Genomic DNA, 18442 nt, shown 5'->3' with positions numbered 1-18442 from the left:
TATTATGCATTTCCAGGCATAGATAATTTCAAATTTCCATTAAAAAGTTAAATATAAGGAGAAAAAAAAAGATAGTAGGCATTTCCCTAGATTTCTGTATGTTCTAGGCACGTCCACATATGCACTGGCTGATCGGTGCTGCAGATCATGCAGATGTAAAGTGTGTCTGACAGGCTTAGGATGTTTCACACTCATGGCACATATGCTACATAATATATTCTTACATATTTTTCTGCAAACACATAAACTAGTGGGAACACTAAACCCCTCTCTGCCGAAATGGTATTAAAAGTCAGCAACAAATTACCTAATTTTTGGTTTATTAGGAAATTCTTATAAGCCTATTTAGATAATTTAGAGACTTCATGCTGTGCATATTAAACCAAGGTAAAAAGTGAGTAGGAGGTCAAAACAAGTAATGGAAAGGAAACTACTCCTACAATGATGCGAGCTCATAAAAGTCTTTGGTATCAGCAGATATCAGTACATGCTAATCAAGGTAACTTCATTTACTTTATTGACCTACACCAATTCATTCAAGTGAACATCTGTCCTCCTGCTACCATTTTTGACTTGCAATAATTTGCATCTACATCTCTGTTGTTTGTCCATAATGGTATTTTTTTTCAAGCATTTTTAAGGATAAGGAACGAATGCACAGCAACCTTGATGCATCTGCTCAGGATGCAGGTGCCTAATTAAAAGTGTGCTAACAGGTACTATTTGTCCACATTTTCCCTGTAGGGCTAAGGAAAATAAAAAGCTACTAGAGATAATGCAAGGATTTATGTGATTAAAGCCATAGATAGGAATAGTTTGCTGTATCAACAACCAGACTCCTTCCAAACACTTTCTTCTGCACAGTTTACACTAAATATACAAGTTGTGAATATTACTGCTTCTCTCTAGAACTGAAAGCCGTAGCCACAAAATACCCATTTCTTTCATTTCCTTTTGTATGCTTCCAATTATATTTGAGTTTACACTATAATGAAATATTTTTGGCTAAGCGCAGATTTCATCCAGCCACCCACCTCTCGTTAGTACATAGTGCATGCAGTTCATACAATTCAAGGTTTTCCACAAAAAGGCATGAACAAATTATGAAAATGATGCTGGTGCCAAGTATAGGAGTATTACTGGCACTTACTTCAATTCTCAAGTGACACTATGGAAATATGATTTAATACTTTTAATAGCAGTACCTTTTTAGTGATAATGGTCAACAAACAGAAATCAGAAAAAGTTTACAGAGGCAAAAAATTTCTTCTACTGCATTAGCTATGTCAGCTGGAGAAACAAAATCAAATCAACTTTTGAGCATGCCAGCTCTTCTTCTGGTCTACTTAGAACAGTACATTTCAAGCATACCTCTTCAGAGTCTCATTAATTGTTGGGGCAATTGGGCAACCTCTTTCTCACAGGGGCTGGAAACTGGTCCTCGCGTTTCACAGAAATCTCGGAATGAGAAGTGAATACCAGCATTTCTATTTTCTATTATTGAACTACTAGAGAAAGATACAAAAAAATCAAGTGAGAGGAAAAGAAATTCATCCATTTTTCCTGTGCTTTAATTTTGTTCTCTCACAACTTGCTGTGCTTCACTGCTTTAATAAAAGAGCAAACAGAATTACTACTACACACACACACGCACCCATCACCACACACACACACCCCTACAGACATTTTCACCATTTATTGTGACCATGTACATTGCTCTCAGGGTAAATAATAAGCAGGATGTCCCTTGCCTTCATAATATAAGGGATATAATGAAAGAGCTTTTAGAATACTGAACTGTCCTGTACCAGAAAAATGGTTCATTCTTTTAGATGCATTACCTTCCACACCAGCATCTAATGAACAAAATTGTTCAAGTGGATGGAAGTCAAATTGCATGGAGAAGAGGTCTTTTTATATGTATACCTGGCAAACAAATACTCTGTTATGGATTTGTAATCACTCTATCATCATATGACTATACGACTACCTAGAATAGTATTCTAGGGATGTATTATAGGTTAAGCGTTCCACGCAAAATGTTGGGCGAATGGCTTATTAACCTTCCCCCCCCCCGCCCCCGAAGTACTAAATTCCTTTTTATCTGATTGGAAATAAACAAACAGCATAGAGCTCTCCATAAATAATTTGATTTCTAAGCTATTTATCATACAAGCTGTAATAAATTATTGCTTGTGACAGAAAGTGCATCATACGTTGCCTGTGAATCTGCGGGAAAATGCAAATACACCATTACTTCAGCCATGTTCTCTTTGCAAATCAAACACTAAAACAGAAAGTTAGTAACTTTCTTCAGATCTAGAAAAAAGCACAGTTACCTCAGGAGATGCCTAAAATTTAGGATCTTAAAGTCACAGTAACAAAACAATACATATTCGGACTAAAAAATGCACATTTATATATATGTATTTTATTTTTTTTTTCAGAGATAAACCCTGGTATTTTAAATTGAAATTTAAAAGTTTCGTTTCAGCATTTACAAAATAAACACCTTTCTGTTCCTTAGTTGTTCAGACATGTTCAGCAAAGCGTGCCTGCAAAGTGCAGCTCCACCTGAAATGTGCCATACGTTGGGAAGATCCAGTCTGCTATTCTGAATGTAGTCTTTGGTTTGACCTAGAGTTCTCACCAAAGCATCAGTGTCACTATCAATAATATCAAATTGTCCTTTATTGCATTCCCACATAACGACATACCACTGAAAGTTTCTTTCTGAGATCCTTGGAAGGCTACAGCTACCTGAACTGCCCTCTCCCTTGTTGGAAAAAGAGCAGTGTGTTTGGTGCACGGCCTCTTTTCCCAAACTCCACACTGCTGAAGTTTTCTCAGTTGGTGAAAGAACAAAGGACAGGTTTTTTTCCCAGTTCCAGCCTGAGCTTAAGCAATTAAGTCTTTTCTGTTACATATGGGATGGAAAGTCCTGCAGGAACATTGTCTGAAACATAAATAGCAAGGAAATAAACATATGAAACAATGTTTCCAGGTTAAATATACATCAGCTTAGTTTCAAAACTAAATTATAAGCTTTCATTTATAACTTTCTTACCTCGTACTGTTTCTTCCTCAAGTGTTCTTGCTTGGCAAGCAGCCAAATCATTTACATGGATCTGATGGATTTGATAAGTAGTATTTTAATGATGTTTGTATCTGGAGTTGTTACGAACCAGTGTTTTCCATTTGGTTATTAATAGCTAAAACCAGTTCTTTGTGCACAGCTCACATTGCATTTTTTCCCCAAGAAAATCAGACGATACAGAAGTCTAAAACTGTAAGTGACATCCAAAGTGTATAAATTAATCATGGAAGTTCAAAGTATCTTCATAAATTTAAAAAAAAAATAGTGAAAGTTTATCAAATAATCAGGTTAGCTCTTTTATGTCTGTTAATAACACCAGTTGAGAAAGGAATCTGAGTTGGTTTTGGTTTGGGTTTTTGGTTTTTTTTCATTTCCTTTTCCTAAGGGAAAGTATCCATTTTTGTTAAAAAAAAAAAAAAAGAATTCACACTTGAAAATTTTCTATTAAAAACTACATGTAACATAAAAATATGGCCTTTTACAACTTCCAATAAAAACTCAGAACATTTCAAGGAAATTGGAAAATTTCTGATAAAATTTCTTTTTTTGTGATAAAATTTAATCACCAACCTATTGTTCTGGCAACGTTTCCTCTATCAGCATGAGCTATAATTTAGCTGTTTTTACTTCTATGAAAGATTTTTTTTTTTTTACTTCAGCTAGGACATTAATAAAAATGGCATCTGGTTCTGAATGCCACACGCTAATCTTTTAGTACTTGGTGCTATGCACTCTGAAAATAAACACACTGAAAAACACAGTCTGAAATAAACAGCTTGATTGGAGTCTTTCATTTTTTTAAGTGCAACAACAGCTGGAAGGCAGTAGTAGTCTTCTGACTACTGGCAGGACAATTTCAAGGCTTTGCCTGTTACCTAATAACATGTATAGAATTCTGAAGCTGCATGATAGTTCCCATTGTTACTTTTTAAAGTAATTATAGCATTGAATTTCAATCTCTCTTATTTTTCTCAGGATTGCTATTTTTAAAATACGATCACTTAATGCTTGTTTCAAGTAGCTCTTGTCCCTGTTGGTCTAAAGCAGGAATCACTTCTCTTTCATTATTATTTTTAAAAGTTTTCTCATCCACCAGCACTTCCTCTGAACATATCTTTAGATATGGTAACTCAGAGCAGTGACAGACAATTCCACGACTGCCTAATGAGAGTAGGTGCAAGGTTTGTTCTACGTACGAGAGAAAAGATTAAGCTGCTTTAGAGTAAGGCTGCTTGTTCCTCATGAGTGCCTCCAGACTTCAATGCAATTTAGTTTGTACATATTGACTTCACACCTTGACAGTCTGCACACAGACCTGATCTCAGACAGGAATAACCATAAATTGTTAAACTACCGGTTCTGAGAACAGCGGCACTTTATGAAGCCTTTTTCCCAAAGGATTTGTGTCTCTGTGGAGCTCCTGTGTGGATTTTTTGATACCTGAAAACAGATGAATTTACCCCATTGCATTCACATCCTCACAAGGACATTACTAAGCACCTTTTTCTATTTAGCCACTTATTCTCACAAAACATAGAGAAACTCACTGTCTTTTCAGGTAGTTGATGTATTTGTCTGAAACTGTGCATGAAGCTAAAATCTTTATTAAAGATAAGATGTAGACACAAGCCTACACATGTATGTACAGAGAAAACACAACCCGGTAGTTTACTCCCTTAACAAAAGTCTGAAAATGAGAGGAACATCTCAAAACTGTGTATTGGACTAACACAAAAGCCCTTTCTCTTTGCTGCTAGACTCATTGTACAACCGGTCTCTTTTCTTATTTCATTTACACCTCTTTAAAATTGACAAAATATTTCCTTCACCCCAAATGTTTAGTTCATAAGCTTTTCAGGGCATGGATTATTTTTTCGACATAAATCATAGTTTGGATCCCCATGGTTTCAACAACTCCAATGTGAGTCATTAGTATCTATAAGAAAACTTTGCATACCTTAATCCCCTAAAATAAGAAACTGAAATTTCTGCTGTAAGATTATTTGACCGGCAAACAAAAAACAAACTAAAGCCAGCAAACAAGGAAAATAACACACAGGGGAAGAGGTGGAGGGAATAATACATGCACAGAAATTGATCTGGAACAAGTAATTATATCTAGAGCTTCAAATCTCATTAGTATGTGGGCAAGCATTTGACTTTTTTACCTCCCCAGCTAAAATGGGAAGAAATAATAAATGGGAAGAAATAATAAAGAGAAGACTTGGATTTTAGTTGAAATTAGGTATGCGTCTGTTTCTACACACAGTAAAAGTCTAACAATTCTGGAAAGGATCCGAAACATCAAGAAATAGGATGCAGCAGTTAAAGACATTTTCTATTTTTGTGCTGCGTGGATTGTGTTTTTAGGCTGCATAGAGGGCTTTCACTACAGACAGTTTTCTGTCAGACATATCCGAGCAAGATCTAAGCACTGAACTTAATCAGTATGGAAGAGGGGAAAATGTTACAAATGTAGGCTTTAAAGGCTGGTTAAAAATGAAAGGGTGAATTTATTTTTATGTCCCAAACCCTCATCACTTTCATGCAAGTAAATCTGTTTTGGCTTTGAGACCAGCAAATTTCTCTAAGGTTTGACACAATGCCAGACGGGTTATACAAAGACTGTGTAGGGACAGTAGGTATTGTCAGCTTTTGAAGCTATAACTCTTAAGGATTAAACAAGGTGATAGCCAACCACATTGAACTGAGAGTCTCACTTTTTACAAAATGGCAGGAGTTCGGTAAATTGAGAGGTTTTAAAGTTCTTACAGAACTTATTTAGACTTCCAGCGAGAGGGCGGTACCCCAGGGAGCAAGCACCTCCCCGAGATGCAGAGTGTACGTTTTATGCGCTGATTCACAAACGCGCACTAGGTTTGAGCCAGGTTACAAATTTTTGATTCAGCAGTAATTGAAGATCAGAAACTAAAACTCTGCTAGAAGCAAAATTTCTATAGACTGTTTCCAGGCTGGGTAATACATTTTGAAAGGACTGAAATGCTTCCCTTTTTTCCGCAAGTTCTGAATAGAGGGGGACAATGCTTTATATACCCTGACAACACTATAGGCTGCATCTAAAAGGCAAGACATTTTCACTCTGCCCTGCTCCCTGAAATACTATCCCCCCAGGCTTAAAGCCAGAACTTTACTGGTATAAAGTATCACAATTTAGACATAGTCTCATTTCATCCCACTTCTCACCAAATTCTTTCAAAGCAACTTCACAACAGCACTAGTGTGTGTTTTTAAATAAAAGCAGTCAAAAGGGGGTGGGTTTGTTGGAATGCGAGCATCATCTGAAACAGGGCTTCTTATCCATTTTGTTTTCCAGAGAGCTAAAATTTAGGTGTACCCAAAAAGCTACCGTCTGAAAAGCATTAATTGTCCCTATGGTTAAGTAAAAATGATTCTGAGAAAAAGTGCTTGTATTTCTATTGGTGTATTACTCTAGCTAAAAGACCATGGTTAATATTGGGATTGAAATGTTCTGTTGCTAATACAGTGATAGAGCCTGCTTTTGTTGTGCTCTGTGGGCTTTGATCATTAAAGTAACGACCACGATTAATTTTCACCCAGAAGGGAAATATTTTTGTCAGTGCTGTACTGCAAGTCCAACTTTTACAGGCTCTGTGGGTACAGCTTGCATATTAGACAGAGTTAGCAATAGAGGGCACGCTCTTGGCTCCATTGCTTCTTCTGTGTCAAGTGTTATTGACATAATGTCAATCAAAAAAATTTAAAATTCCTGAAGAATTAAATAACGACAGTATAGGAGACTACCTTGAACTCCCTGCCCTCTCCTCCCAGTATTTCATGATACTCCGTGTCAATGAAGCTCAGAGCTGGGTTAGTGGTGCCATATATTACCAACTCTAAAAAAGAGGGTCAAGGCAAACTGCTGTTTTGACTCTCGCAGCTGGGAGCAACACTTTTAATAGGCATGTACATCTGCTGCACATAGAATGAAAATATCCTCGGCCAGTTGCATTCGTGCCCATCTGTCGGGATGGCGTGCTGCCTGCTCACAGGTCGGTCACATCACTGCCACATGGCACAAATGCCAGAATAGGGACAGCTTATTTGGCCAGCCTACTTCTCAGTAAAAGTGAAGAGATCTTCTGCAGGACATTGTTACAAACGCTAGCACTACCGCTTTGATAGCAAGTGCTATTCAAACTTGGTTGCTGCTCAATACGTGTTCAAATTGTAGCACCTAACCAACAGACATTTCCACAAGTTCTTTCATATATGCAGCAGTCAGTCTTTTGGTGAAGACTGGCCTAACCAAAGTATGCTATGAGATATATGCACTCTCCTTTTAGCACAAAATACTTGTAAAAACAGTATTTTTTATGGTCACTCCGTATCATTAACTTCTAACTAGTAGCGGAGATATTGAACTGAACGTCCTGATCTGCAGCTCATTTATTGCCTTCTTTGACTCCGAAGAGATCTCTAGCTTGACATTTACCAAAATCACAGCTTTTTTTTCTGAATCGCAAAAACAGCTATTTTGCTATATTTCTCAAAATAGCAATATTCCTTTGATCTCTTACCATTGAGAAATGTTGAGTTTTTCTGAGCATAAATACAGATGATCTTATTTTGTTGACTTCATTTGAACCAATAATTAGATGAATGGAAAAATTCTTTCCCAATAAATTTGTGGCTCCTCTCATAGCACTACTTTCAAATCAAGTAGAAGTAACATCAAATTTCCCGTTTTTGGAAAGTTATTAAAGGAATAGAATTATTTCATCTACAAGTAAGCTAACTTATGTGTCTAGAGCACATACCTTTTTTATTGTTTAAATTCTTTCTGACACTTCCTGAAAGAACTCTATAGTGTGCATACAAGCATATGGCTCATACTAAACATGAGGTATATATTTGAAATAATTGAAAATGGCAAACGTGAATGATTTACAAAGATAGGAATCTTTTTATTAAGTTTTGGTACAAAGCAATGTGAATAAGGTCAAAATCTTCACTTAAACTTGAAAAATATATTGCTTAAATCAAACTCATAAATACAGAATTTCTCAGGACCATTATGTCATTATTCATCATAACAAGTATGAGGAAATATATCTAGGACTAAAATACTGCAGTGCCCTTTGGACTAATATAAAGGCAGGCTACTGTATTATTTTTATTAATATTATGTGCCTTCTTATATTACTTCTTTATCATTAATGGTTTGCTTATGAATTCTCTGATATTTAAAAAAAAAAAAAAACAAGAACAAATTTAAAGGACAAACTATTTAAAGTCAGCACCAGAAAGCATAAATCTGCATTATTAGAGTCCTAAATATACAAATAACTAATCACATAGAATCACAAACAGTGCCGTGGGAATTAGGGGAACAGACCAAAATGGGAAAATTCTGCTTGAATTTAGAGGAAAACAGGAGGTTAAAAAGAACCCTAGACAGAGCTTTGTGATATCAGAAGATTGGGGGTTGGAGGCAAGATTTGTCTGCCTCCACTATATCACTGGCTGATGAGTGGCTCATACTCCTAGGTCACATGCTATGGTTTTGCAGTGAAGCATGTCCATGAAGATTACTCTGTGAAGCATCTCTGGCAGGTCAAGGGAGGTGATTGTCTCCCTCTACTCTGCTCTCATAAGACCCCACCTGTAACATTGTGTCCAGCTCTGGGGTCCCGAGTGAAAGACAGACATGGATATGTTGGAGCGGGTCCAGAGGAGGGCCACAAAAATGATCTGAGGGCTGGAACACCTCTCCTATGAGGAAAGGCTGAGAGAGTTGGGGTTGTTCAGGCTGGAGAAGAGGAGGCTCCAGGGAGACCTTATTGTGGCCTTTCAATACTTAAAAGGGGATTGTAGAGAGAAAGAGACTTTTTACCAAGGCCCGTAGTGACAGGACAACGGACAATGGTTTTAAAATGAAAGAAGGTAGACTTAGATTGGACATAAGGAAGAAATTTTTTACAATGAGGGTGCTGAGACACTGGAACAGGTTGCCCAGAAAAGCTGTGTGTGCCCCATCATTGGAAGTGTTCAAGGTCAGATTGGATGGGGATTTCACCTGATCTGGTGAAAGTTGTACTTGCTCATAGCAAAGAGGGTTGGAGTAGATGATCTAGAGGTCCTTTCCAACCCAAACCATTCTATGATTTTGTGATTCTATGATTCTATGAATATTGGGTCTGTGTCCTCTGACTGTATGTTTTAATTTAATAACCACAGTATGTATCAGTGAGTACTTTAAAATGTCTTAAATATAATTTGAAAATTCAGATCTTTTTGTTTAAACTTGTATTACTTACTAATAAGCAAAACCAATAGGTTGAATTGGTTTTGTGCAAAGTGCAAACTTTGCTAAAGTTACTCAAATATTTACCTTTGCAAACCCACACATTTGCTTTGGCAGTATCTGCAATGTTATCTATTCAATTTCTGCTGAAAATGAACAGTCATTAGCAAAAATATTGGTACAAAATGAGAATACTATGAGTATTGTGGTAAATGTTCAGAAGACAATTGAATACCTTAGGTCCCCATCTTGATAATGAAATGTTCAGATATACAATCAGAAGTGAAGTGCAACATTATGTGAACAAAGCACACCAAGCAAACTCAAATAGTGAAGAGCCATATTTAGTTTACAATATACAACCCATCAGAATGCTGAAATCTTATCACCGGAATTTTTTGACTGAAGCTGCTTCTTGATGGAACATTACGTTTTAGGTTTGTTTTTTCACGGTAACTGCTTTCTTTCTGTTTAAAAAATCAATAGAAATTTTAACAAGTAAACCCCTTTCTCAAGAAGACATTGGAAATTGAATCATAATCCAGAACAGTGTTATGTTAACAGTGCTATTATACCTTCTTTTAGATATCTAATTAAACCCAATCGCCTGTTGGGGATACATCCCATTCCCCACTAATGTAGAAGCTACCAGTACATCATAGGAAACATAAATCTAGGTAAAGAGAGGTTACTGCAAGAGAGAAGTGGTAGCATAGGGGACTGCAGAAAAAAATTACAATGAAACTACAGCGTCTTTTCAAGTACAGTATTTTTATTTTTATCAGGAAGCTTGCCTTGATTTCAACCACCAATACGTGACAAAAACCTCAAATTTTTATGTAGAAACTATAACTGAAAATTAAGATAGGATCATTTTTAGACACTTTTCCCACAGGCATTATTTTTTCTTTTAATTTCTGTAATGTTCACAAACATTATTTTTGTTTATTTTAAATAATGACAGCTTTTATAAATATCATGGCCTATTTGCAAACATACCTCTACTAGTGGGCAGATGAGAAGCAATTAGGAACTCTTCCTTTCCTGCAGGAAATTTTAATATGGCAAAAAACGTAACTTCTCAGGTAAGTATGATGAGTTAAATAGAAATTTATTCTAAAACACCTACTTAGCAGGATTCTCTAGTTTAATATTTTATTGTAAGAAGAATTAAAACATTAAGATTTGATTTTAAGGACTTATTAGTGACAAAATAACTGATGCCAGTTCATATGAAAACTGAGTAAAATATGTTGTCATAGTACTGAAATAAGTGATAGAAATGTAATGATAGTAAGTTAATTGCAAAGCTTACGTCTGAGTTGTTCCAGTCTTCTAATAGGAAAGATGTTTCTCCAAGCATCTTTTTTATGCGAAAGGAAGTAATAACAGATTGTAAGTAATATGTGCAAAGCCAGTGAATAGATTTGGGTATCACAAGCAGATGTCTCTATGGTTGTACTGGAAAAGGTTTACTTGAAAATCAAGACAAGATCAAAGCATGCCAGCTGTAGAAAGTGAAAATGCACCAATCAAGTGAACTTTACTAATGCTTTCATTCTTGATAATTTTTTACAGTGAAAATAATGTAGTTATACAGGTTTTCAAAAACACCTGTATAACTTTAATTCCACTAAAAGCCAAGAGAATTTCTGTTCCTAATGTTCAAAAGCCACAAAACCAAGACGTTGTGCAATTATAGCTATTTTAGTAGAGAGGCAATTTTTTTTTACCAAGAACCATTCAGCACAGGTGTAACTATATTGCTATAAGGTTGCCTAAGCCCGCATATTTTCTATTCTGCCTCCACATGCATGTTAGAGAAAGGCTATCAGTATTCATACATAAAGTATATGACCAGTATAGAATATAACAAAATGCTCACCTGTTAATTATCATGGATACGGTAGTATGACTTTCCAAGTGGCTTTGGTACTCAACTCAACCTGTAGTGAAAAATAAGAAACTAAGGATGGTTCATCTGTCTATGCTATCCATTTCTTTCCTACTAATGAAATAGTCTCCTCAAAGAATTGAAATCTCACATAGTTGTTTTGTAGGGGGAAAAATGTATTTTTAGATATGGGCAGGGAACCAATAGGAAACAGAAAAGTAACACAGCAATTTTAGCACTTTATTGAGGTAAATTAGACTACTTAATTTCTGGCAGCCAATGAATAGACATGTTTCTGTAAGCAACAAAAAACAGAGCAGAATGATGACAAAGCAGGGGTGTCACTTCCAGCCAACGGGCTAAGATGAGCAGAAGGAAAATGATTTTTTAGCATTGTTCCCATTGTCCTTTCTATTTCATAGTAACAGTTTGAAAATATGTATTAGAATTGGTTAAAAAATAAAACACAACAGAAAGTCAGTAAGAATAGCAGTTGCTACAATATTGCAGGATTTCAGCTCAAAAAAAAATACTCTTCAGTTTGTTTTGTATGGAATATTTCCATTAAAACTAATTAATCATAAAGCCTTGCTACAACTGAAAAATCTTTTTTCTTTTCTTATTACTGTGAGATATTCCAACAGTTATCTCATCCAGTGAAATATTCTATTAATTCGTTTTAGAAGTTCATCATTTCTGGAGAAAAAAAAATTGAAACACAGATTGTGCTGATCATTTCAAACAGTTATCACATAAATGCTGGAGCAGAAGTAGAATGATACTCCACAAAAACTAAAACCCCAAGACTAGCCCAGGTCATGAGGTCTTCCTAAATGAGATAATTAGTACTAATCGGTATGAGTAAAAGTAGCATGATGTAGCCAAAGTCAGAATTAAAAACTAATGAAATTTTGTCTAACTGTGCTGGAAACATTTTTCACCTCTTAGAGATCTTTCCCAGCCACCCTCAATAACGCAAGTACCACACCAATCTACAGCAATGCCTGCCTGGTTTGAGGGAGTACAAGGTTGTACACATTTGCTAGCCAATGTCAGGCAGATTCTATTTCCTTCACAAGGGACTCTCTGTTCAAGTCAGAGTGGCCATTCTTGCTTCCATCCCAGACAGCTCTCTTCTACTTGCTGGGTAAGATGTACTCCTCTTATTAACAAGGCAGCCTCCAGTGAGTTCACTGAGTCACGCTCACTTAGGTATTTGCTGAATTATCTCCAAACACCCTTTTTATAACGTAGACTGAAAACAAAGCAAGACTGAACTTGGAGAAGCATGAGCTAGCACTTCCAGTGAAATCGTGGATTAAAAACAACTTCATTGGGAAGAAAACAGTAGTGGTAAAAGGAGGTTTACAGTGTGACCAGGGGAAACAAATTCAGCCAAAGGATGAAACACTAGATCAGAAACAGTCAGTGAAAGTTGCCTATGGATATCAGAGTTTATGGATGGCAAGGTTTATCTCAGCCTGGAATAGTACTCCAGTCTGGAGCACCCCGGCACATCACTAATATGCACAAATTATTGAAGAAAAGACAAAAGCAAATACTATTGTTAGGTAATGGAAGAAACTGACTTCTGAGAGGAGATTAAAGGAGATGAAGTCATATAATTTTGCTAAGTGATTACTAAGGAAAAAAGGTAAAATACAGTGGCACAACAGACTGTAACTACCAAAAGAAGTAATAGCTGACATTAAGAAAAGGATAATTTTGGATGTATGTTAGAAAATACTTTCTCATCCATCAGACTCTAATACATTCTTCTGAGGAAAGTAGTGAAAACCTGGTTATTTAAGAAATTTAGCAATTAGACTGGAAGAAGTAACAGACAATATGCTGAAAGGAACAGTACAGCACCTGCAAGAAAATTGAAAAAAGTTCTATCAGGTCATCTAATTCACCTTAATTTCTATGAAAATTAATGTTTGCTCTTTTCCCTTGGTTTAAATTTTGTTCATCCAGTCATGAAACCTCTTAAATCTCTGGACTCAAAAAATATCTTTCATTCAGGCAGCAGTGCCTCAAAGCTATTCACACTAATTAGCCAAGGTCATTTAAATACATTTTGCATGAAGCACCTTAAACTCAGTGTGCCATTTTATATATTTATCAAATTACTAATCAATATGCTATACCACAGTTACTACTGGGCCTTGAGCTACACACAGAATGCTGCATGAATTCAAATTGTGCAAGCTGCTGTCTGCATAAATGAAATTAAAGTGTATGCAGTGATCATTATTCACAATACAAAAGAAATGAAGAAGTGGCCCAAACGCAGTACATACCACAAATCTGCATTTTAAGTAAATCTTAACTGTGTTGTTGGTTTCTTTTTTTCCTTTAACAAACCTTGTACTAAACTAGCTTCGATTTCGCTTTCTTTCTCGAGCATATTACCTCCACTGTATTGGTGAAGTAATTTATTCCATCCTCTGTGGAGAGCTTGGATCTCATTTGCCAGCATATTTATCTTTCCTGCCACTGCACTGTCATTCATCTGCAATCTCCACAGAATACCGGACCTGTGCAGAATTTCAATTAGGATTGATTCAACTAAATCCAGGCCACAGAATTGAGGCTGACAGGGTGACCCCCTGAGAATTTAATATGCTGAATCTAAAAAAAAAAAAAAAAAAAGGTAAAAATACGAAACAGAAAACAGCTCAAGTTTAACACCATAATTCATTAAGTCCTCTAGACACTCAGTTTAATCTGGCTCACAATAGCTTTTGTCCGGACTCTTTGTATTATGTGGGTAAACTGCTTTACAGTAGTTTTGGTAACCAGAGGAAAGAAATTACCATAAAAATCTCTACTCTTCCTTTGAGGTCTAATCAACTTAAACTCAGACAGCTTGTAAAGAACAGAAAAATGATTCCCACAGAGGCTGAGCTACCTGAAGCTTTCTATTCTATATAGTTATACATTCAAAAATCAGTACAGTGTAGGTATACAGGTAAAATAGCTCTTTTATTGGATACTTGATTTGGCAGACTTCAGTGGTTTTCACTGTAATCATTGACAGAATTCATCTGCTTGTCAGTTAAATGTCCTAAAAGAATTTCTTAAATAATCTGTGGTTAGTAGTACAGTTTTGTGGGTTTAAAGGCAGCTAAACTACAGAAGAACAGTAACCTGAGAGGACTTTTTACCTGTAGCATGTTAGTATGTACTATTCGAGTCCTAATTTGATATTAGGTGCTGTACATAACATGTGGCTTGCCTTGAATATACACCAGAAAGTGGTGTAAGTGAATACTCAGTTTTACTCAAAAGCATTACAGTAGAAAAGCGAAATAATAACAATTCCACATTTCTTTAGGGTTGGGGGGCGGGGGGGGGGTTGTCGCTAAAGAATTATCTTTAATACAGTTTCCCTAACAATCAATTTTGACCACTGAAAAACATGCAGCTCTAAACTCCTACCTGATTTAACATAAAAGGTAAGACAAGAACATACATATAAAACATTTACCAAACATAAAACCAAACACAAGAGTAAAAGAATACAAATGGAGTGGGGAAAAACTGGCACACACACATATTAATGTTAAATAAAACACGAGTCAGCTGGAACTGGACAAAATAATTAAAAGAGATATTGATTTGTTTGTGCACACAGATACCACATCAATGAGTGAGGCACAAGTAAAGAAATGAATTGATATTTGGGTTTTTTTCTTATTATTTTAACTTAACTAAAGCAGAAAATATTTCACATATGACAAATATTTTGTAATCCTTTATCAGTCACAGTTAGAAATTTCTCAGTGTATCATGATTATTATGAAGAAGAGACACACAACTGTCACCAAGTAAAAATTAATATCTATACAGTTTCCAGAATGAGCCCACTATAAGGTAGACTTTTTTCTGAAATTTGGTTACAAGAACTACACATAACTGCAGTAAAGAGGAAACTGCATTAATACATAGTTTATTGCATTAGTACAATAGATCTGTGTCTTCAGTCTATAAGAGAATTGTGGGGTAGTGGGGGTATATAAGAAATCACATACTAAATATATTCTTCAATCATCAGTTCTTTCCGTGATTCTTCTGAGGTACCAGTTTATGACTGTAATTTTTCTCCAGTACCACATATGTATGGAAATACTACAATAAGCACATTCCAAAGCATAAATATTTTTCTTTGTTCTTTCATTGGAGATTGGCTGAAGTAACACAGGTGTATTACTGCACTGCTTAGGGATGTCATTCAGATGCGACAGAGAATTGTACAGTGCGAGAATGCAACAACAAGTATCAAATTAAATTGAACAGCATACAGGGGAATTTTGCCATCTTCCTTCCTTCATTTGTCTAGATTTGATCTTGCTCTTCACTGACCATAAACCAGACTTTTCATCCTCTGGACATTTATCTGACTAATAGTCCTTTATTCCCCAGTACATAACCTAAAACTAAAATCCAGTTGTTGTATTCAGAGGTTATTTTCAGTTTGTAGATATAGCTATTAACTTTAACAAATGTTCCCTACCAAGAGTTCTCTGTATCACAGCACTCTATGATATTACAAACCAAGTACCATAAGAGGGAAGAGCCAATAAGAGTTCACCTAGGGAAACTATTTCCCTAGGAGAGTTACTATGTGTTATAGTCAAGAGGAATAAGAAACCAAAATATCGAAAAGAAACTACTGCTGATGGAAATTCTGGCAGCTCATCTACTAAGTCATGTTTCTTGTCTTATGACATAGCACCAGATATGAAAAGAACAAGTCCTTATTTCCCCACTCGTGGTCAGCTCAGAATCAACTTGACCCAAAGTCCCGTTACTGAAAGTGACCCTAGATAATGTCTCAGAAACCAACTAATCATTTGTCTCCATGGAAGGCCCAGGCGTCTAGGTCAGAAGTAGCCTGCTGTTCTTCAGATCCTACAATTACCCACCTTTAAAAACAAGTGATATATTTGACCTAATCTAGTTCTTAGATATCACCAGTTCTGGAATTCATATGGAAAAACAGTTGTGGTTCCAAAATTGCTTCATGTAATTTTTGAGTACTGTAAGTGGGCTTCTATGAAACATTGAAGAGAGAAAGGTTTTGCCTTACCTTTTACCTTCATTTGACTTACCTACATTTTATTTAACCTATTCTTTTTCTATTATATTTCCTGTACCCTTCAAAAGTGCCATTTTAAGAATCAATCACCATGGATTTTTTTACGAATACTTAAGAAAAAGAACTGCATACATCTGTCTTCCCTGTGTCATCCACTATTTTCTCTCGTTTCTGAGGAGTAGTGTATTTTGTTCTTTCAAGTTATTTATACAATTTTTCTTATTACTTTTTATTGCTTGAAATGATTTCTTGTGACTTATCCTGACTGATTGGTCTATTATTCTTGTTCTATTACCTTACATTCAGTTCTTTTCCATTCTTGGATAATTTCTTCTTGTTTTTCCAAGTCCTAAAAGTGATCTGATATAGTCACATAGATCTTTGACTGTATTTTCTATCTATACTTCTCACCAGGAAAGTTCACTGTTATGCTTTTAATAAGGTTGCTTACTTTGACTGACACCTCTACTGTATTATTTTACCCCTAGATCATGTTCCCAAGAGATCTTGTTTCATTTTCAGTGATTTTGTTGAGAGGTTTTTTTGTTTCATAACTTTAGTGACATTACTTCATTTAAAATATTCAGAAATTACATTTCTATCTTTACAAACTGAAGTAAATAAGAAAAGACAGAAAAAGTGATCCGATACCTTTTCACTTGCATCTCTATAGACATACCTAGTTCCGATCAGCTTCATGTTATATTTCTATTATTCTTACTATTTTAATCAGTTTATGATAATACATTTTATTCACAATAAATGTCATTTGTATAAATCAGTTTTAGATCTTTATTTCAGTTACTGTTTGCTCAGAATGGGATTTTCAAAAGTATGTTGACCCAGTTTACTTTTCCAATTGAAACTCACTTTCTCTATTGCTGAATGCGTTTTTCCTATATTAAATATAATCTTTTCAATATAAAGGAAATCCTTCTCTTATTAATGTCCATGACAATTTTATATTGACTTTAGTGGGCCCTGGATTAAGTCGCAGACACAACGAAGTTATGAACAGATAAGTATGAAACAAAGGTAATGGCTGAGGCTGTAAAGTTTCTAAGTGTTTTGTCTACTAGAAGCTCTGCTCAGTCCTCACTGTAGTAATCCTATTAATGTATTACTCTTCTTTTGACTTTTAAATAGATATAATAGTGATTCCAGCAAATGTGCTAGAACACTTCCATGAATCCAGAATACACTGAATAATATAGATACTGTAATATGGTTTCCCAGAATGTATATACAGCACAAAGACAGTATTTTCTATTTAAAGCCGGGTAGATAGATACACATTTTTGCCTCATTGTTTTTTTATAATTGTGTCGCTTGATTTCATTCTGCAGTTTTACATACCTATGACAATATATATTTAAAAAAAAAAGTAGGCACATTATTGTAGGATATTCCCACTCCCACAAGGAGAGTAGTAGAGGGGAGAGAGAAGAGCCAGAAATGTTGCAATGAAAGACAATTAAGGACATTGGACATCTGTTGATTGGAACTAGACTTCATTATTTCTGCAGTTTACTGAATGGATTGGTGGAGATTGCTTTTCTTTAGAGATATATTTTAAAAAGGAAAACACAATTGCAGAAATAGCTGCATGATGGCATGGCACCACTGGTCATTCATTCCCTACCCAATGCTGAAAGCATCAAAATTTCACCATTCCACGGTTTAGTAAGACTTCATTCCCCACTGAGTGTACTCCAGAGCGCGGATTATTTCAGCTGAGGCCTGGAAACAACATTTGCATATTATCATTTAGCAACCCTTTGCCAATGCATCCAGCAATGGGGAAATTCAAAAATGTCCAAGATTTTAATTACACTAGATCTTTGGGGGCATATCAGTGATCAGGACTTCACTGCATTGTCAATATACTCAACGCAAGAGGAAAATGTGTCCTCCAGTCTCAAATCCTTATCTTCACACATCTTAATAGACAGGAGGAGGTACTGCCTGAATTATAAATGCTATAAATAGTTAAAGTTCCTCATTAAACCTACATTCATCACATGATAAGACATATACCGATATAACTATAAAACACCCATG

At 35.6% G+C, this 18442-nt stretch overlaps 1 protein-coding gene across 1 annotated transcript in view; it reads right to left on the bottom strand.

Annotated features, from left to right (window-relative positions):
- Positions 1–13803: 13803 nt before the first annotated feature.
- The window catches only part of LOC134514805 (uncharacterized), a 110936-nt gene continuing 106297 nt past the window's right edge, over positions 13804–18442 (bottom strand). Inside the window, exon 4 of the transcript XR_010070822.1 lies at positions 13804–13911. The gene's annotated coding sequence lies outside the window, so the exon portion shown is untranslated. The remainder of the gene's footprint in view (positions 13912–18442) is intronic.

Source organism: Chroicocephalus ridibundus, chromosome 4, assembly GCF_963924245.1.
Source record: "Chroicocephalus ridibundus chromosome 4, bChrRid1.1, whole genome shotgun sequence".
Classification (NCBI taxonomy): Eukaryota; Metazoa; Chordata; class Aves; order Charadriiformes; family Laridae; genus Chroicocephalus; species Chroicocephalus ridibundus.
This window is presented reverse-complemented; position numbering and strand designations above follow the sequence as displayed.